We start from the raw sequence: 5,467 nt of genomic DNA on the forward strand, positions 1-5,467 counted from the left end.
ATAAACCAGCCATTGCATGGAAGATTCATGATATTAAAGGAATAAGTCCTTCGTATTGCACACATAAAATCCTTATGGAAGAAGGTCATAAAACGTATGTGCAACGCCAACGAAGACTAAATCCTAATATGCAAGATGTAGTTAAGAAAGAGATTATTAAACTGCTAGATGCAGGTTTGATATATCCAATTTCTGATAGTCCATGGGTAAGCCCAGTTCAATGCGTGCCTAAGAAGGGTGGCATGACTGTCATCACAAATGAGAAAAATGAGCTTATTCCTACTAGGACTGTAACAGGATGGCGTGTATGTATTGATTATAGAAAATTAAATGACGCCACCAGAAAAGATCACTTTCCCTTACCTTTCATAGATCAAATGTTGGAAAGATTAGCCGGAAATAGTTACTATTGTTTTCTAGATGGATTTTCCGGATATTTTCAAATTCCAATAGCACCCGAGGATCAAGAGAAAACCACATTTACGTGCCCTTATGGTACTTTTGCTTACAAACGCATGCCATTTGGACTTTGTAACGCCCCTGCAACCTTTCAAAGGTGTATGATGGCGATTTTTCACGACATGATAGAAGAATGCATGGAAGTATTCATGGATGACTTTTCAGTCTTCGGTGATACATTTAAATCATGTCTAGTTAATCTGGAACGAATGCTAATTAGATGCGAAAAATCAAATCTAGTACTTAATTGGGAGAAATGCCATTTCATGGTTAAAGAAGGCATCGTTCTTGGACATAAAATTTCAAAAGAAGGAATTGAAGTGGATAGAGCTAAAGTAGATGTAATTGCTAAACTTCCACATCCCACAAATGTTAGAGGAGTTAGGAGTTTTCTAGGGCATGCCGGTTTTTACCGACGTTTTATAAAAGATTTTTCTAAAATTGCCACTCCTATGAATAAACTCCTAGAAAAGGATGCGCCATTCATCTTTTCAGATGAGTGTATCAAATCTTTTAATATTCTTAAAGAAAAACTCACTAATGCACCGATCATGATAACACCAAATTGGAATCTACCATTTGAACTAATGTGCGATGCAAGTGATTTTGCAATGGGAGCCGTTTTAGGACAAAGGATTGAAAAACGATTTCAACCTATATATTATGCTAGTAAGACGTTACAAGGAGCACAAACGAACTATACAACTACTGAAAAAGAACTCCTTGCTATTGTCTTTGCTTTTGACAAATTTCGATCATATCTCGTTCTAGCAAAAACGGTGGTCTATACCGACCATTCTGCTCTTAGATACCTATTTTCAAAACAAGATGCTAAACCAAGATTAATCCGTTGGATCTTACTCTTACAAGAGTTTGATATTGAAATCCGAGATAAAAGAGGAGCAGAAAATCTCGCCGCTGATCATCTTTCTCGTCTTGAAAATCCCGAATTAGAAGTTCTAAATGAATCGGCCATACAAGACAACTTTCCTGATGAATATCTATTGAAGATAGATTATAAAGAAATCCCATGGTTTGCAGACTATGCAAACTACTTAGTTTGTGGATTCCTTAAAAAAGGATTATCGTACCAAAGACGAAAGAAATTCTTCAGTGATATAAAACACTATTTCTGGGAAGATCCACATCTGTTTAAAAGTTGTCCCGATGGAATAATACGCCGATGTGTATTTGGAGATGAAGCTAGTAAAATTTTAAACCATTGTCACACAGGACCAACAGGAGGGCATTATGGGCCTCAACTAGCAGCAAGAAAAGTTTATGAAGCTGGATTCTATTGGCCTACAATTTACAAAGACGCACACCTTCTTTGCAAATCCTGTGATGCATGTCAAAGGGCCGGAAAAATAAGTCAACGTGATGAAATGCCACAAAATATCATCCAAGTATGTGAAGTATTTGACATTTGGGGTATTGACTTTATGGGTCCATTTCCAAAATCTCATAATAATCTATATATACTCGTAGCCATTGATTATGTATCTAAATGGGCGGAAGCACAAGCTCTCCCAACTAACGATGCACGAGTTGTAGTCAACTTTTTAAAACGTCTTTTTGCAAGGTTTGGAACACCGAAAGCTTTAATAAGTGATCGGGGTACTCATTTCTGTAATAATCAACTTGAGAAAGTTCTTAAAAGATATGGAGTAACTCATAAAATCTCCACCGCATATCATCCACAAACAAGTGGACAAGTTGAAAATACCAACCGAGCTTTAAAACGTATTCTAGAGAAAACCGTAGGATCAAATTCGAAGGAATGGTCCATTAAATTGGAGGATGCACTCTGGGCTTTTAGAACAGCCTACAAAACTCCAATTGGAACCACACCTTTTAGAATTGTTTATGGAAAAGCATGTCATCTTCCAGTAGAAATTGAACACAAAGCATTTTGGGCTTTGAAGACATGTAATCTTGATTTACATGAAGCCGGACGTCTACGATTAAGTCAACTAAACGAATTAGAAGAATTAAGACATGAAGCATACGAAAATTCGTTAATCTATAAAGAAAGAACGAAGAAATGGCATCATAAAAGAATCAAAAATTCAAAAGAATTTAAAGAAGGAGACAGAGTTCTTCTTTTCAATTCACGATTCAAGCTATTTCCTGGAAAATTGAAATCAAGATGGTCTGGACCATTCATAGTCAAAAGAGTTTTCCCATACGGAACGATAGAATTGATAAATTCAAATGGGATGGAATTTAAAGTTAATGGTCACAGAGTTAAACATTACATACATGGTCCGATGGAAGTCGACAACGAAGTTAATCACAATTTCGACACCACAGCTAACTAAGTGTGGGGAGAATCAAGTCTTTAAAGGATAATATGTATTTCTGTTAGAGTTAGATTGTCTGTTTTCGTGTAGTTCTCGAAAATGGAACCCGAATGGTCTTTCCCTAGCAAACCCTAAAGAACTAGTCTTCTCCCCCCATTCTGAATTTTTATTTTTTTTAGGTTTTTACGAAATGAAGACTGCCTGTGAACTAAACCATGGTCTAATGCTACACGCTTTGATCACTAAACGTAATAATGACATACTACCGAGCGAATTAGTATCAGTAATTAGAGAAAGAATGGACGGAGTTAGAAAAGAATCCAGATGCGAAGATAATAAGTTACAATTTGGTAAAGGAAAATCAAAATCCGCAGCGAAAAGAAGAGCACGACACCTAGAAAGATGTCACAAATGCGAAAAATGGTCACATGGAGGTAAATGTTCAAATAATCAAACCTATTCAAATACCGAATTTGTTACTTTATGCAGAGACGGACCGTTCATATGTTTAGAAGAAAAGACACTGAATGCTCGAGGTTACGCCTATGTAGCCATGGAAAACCAATTAAACCGACTATCTTATGAATGGGATAGATCATATAACTAAGAAATCTATTTCACAGGTATGTCTGTACAGTTTTTATTTTTTTTTTATTTTTAACCTTTTGATAATAAACGCTAATTTGTTCGCTAAAAAGTATTAAATTGGTATTAAATAAAATTAGGTTTGGCGACCGAAATTATTGATATCATTCAAAAATTTATTACATCACTGCGAAATTTAACGTTTATTCTTAAGGTATAAATATCTTTAATCAATCAACCCAAAATATTTCAAAAATTCATCATGAGTTAAATTAGGTCTTGAAACCGAAATTACTTTACCGAAAAGAGGGGCGCATATTTTTGATAATATTTGATTGATTAAAGTGGGATAAAAAGACAAAAAGATTTTTAATTTTATTTTTACCATGTTTTTAATCTTAATATTTAAATCTTAAATTAATATTGTAAACTTTATAAAAACAATATATTTAAAATTGTAAATATTTGAAAAATTAATATAAGTTTGATATGAATTTATAAATTTTTAAATTAAGTTTGGTGTGAATTTTTAATTTTTAAAATATAAATTTTTAATTTTATGCATTTCAAATTTTAAGTTTGGTGTGAATTTTTAAATATTAATTTTGAATTTTATATTTAAATTGTGTGAATTTAAAAACAAAAATTTACTTTATCTCATTAAGTTAAAAATATGATTTTTAAAATTCGTCGTAAGTTGAAGACTAGGTCTTTGAACCAAAATTGCTTTACCCGAGGGAGGGACGAGAACTTTTATTATCATTATTTTTAATCTTATTGATTTAAAGTATGCCAAAAACATTAAAAAACCCAAAAAAAAATCTTAGCTTTTAAAATAATCGCTACAAAAAGACAAATTTTAAAATTTTGTCGAGAGACGGACTAGGACATCGATCCGAAACGACCTCATCCTAAATAACAAGGGAAACAAAATTTTAAAATTAATTACTTAATTGTTTTAATAAGTTAATGATTATAAAAAAAAAAAAAAAAAGAGAGCAAACTCCGCGACTCGCGGAGTTTGAAGTGCAAAACCTCCGCGACTCGCGGAGGGACCAAAACCCAGAAAAAAAAATAAAACGCAAAAACAGATCTGTTTACTCCCCCACACAAAAACACTGCGAAATACAGCTCGAAACAGACCCGAAAAACCCGAAAAACACCCCCAAAAATCCCAATTTTTAACCGTTAATCACCAAATTTTTTGCTAAAATCATGTTGAGAAGGATGCTATCTAAGAATTACTCAAGAAAAACGGTAAATTTCTACACCTAAACACCATTTAATTCGAAATTTGGTGTTCTTGAGCTATTTTTTCCCCAATTTGATTTTGATGCTTTTTAGTGTAATTAGACTTAAATTGTTTATGTATTATGCTTGTATAACCTAGATTGATGCTGTTTAACATGATTAGAAGCCTTAAACTTCAAATTTTGAATAATCTAGGGTTTGTGTTCTTGAGCAAATTTGGGGCTTTTTGATATAAACAGGTTATGGCCGATTTTTGTCATGAATTATTGCTAAATTGAGTAGTGTAACATGTCTAGGTAGTTAAATGATCCAAACTTTGAGCCTAAACATGATTTTGAGAATTAAAGTGGACTTTTTCAAGTCTAAAATTCATGAACTTGATTTTTGAAAGATAATGCCATTTGAGACTTGTTTAATTGCTAGTAATGATTATTTTGACATGTTATTTGAGTTGAATGCTTATGAACTTGGCGAACATTTTCGTATATGCTTATTTGAAAAAGTGTAGATTTGATAAAAATGTGAAAATAAGCTTAAGTTTGATATAAATTGATAATGTCATTGTAATTATTTTGATTGATGATTTTGCTGACACTAATGCATATTTGGATGCACAAAAATTGTGTTTGATGTGTTTTGCAGAATGAAAGGGGTGAATCTTCATCCCAAGCCCGCAATGCTCCTGCTGAGAATTTGGAACAACAGGAGGTGGATAACTACTACAAGCAGGATGTACCTCATCCAGTCATGACCTTTTCCGATATGCATTTGGAAGAATTGCACCCGAACCTGAGATTTGACAGACTTTGGATAGATTATTCAAAATATCAACGGGGTTTGCATACTCTTCACTCTAAGGTTGTTGAGGT

This window comes from Rutidosis leptorrhynchoides, chromosome 1 (assembly GCF_046630445.1).
Source record: "Rutidosis leptorrhynchoides isolate AG116_Rl617_1_P2 chromosome 1, CSIRO_AGI_Rlap_v1, whole genome shotgun sequence".
NCBI classification, from domain to species: domain Eukaryota; kingdom Viridiplantae; phylum Streptophyta; class Magnoliopsida; order Asterales; family Asteraceae; genus Rutidosis; species Rutidosis leptorrhynchoides.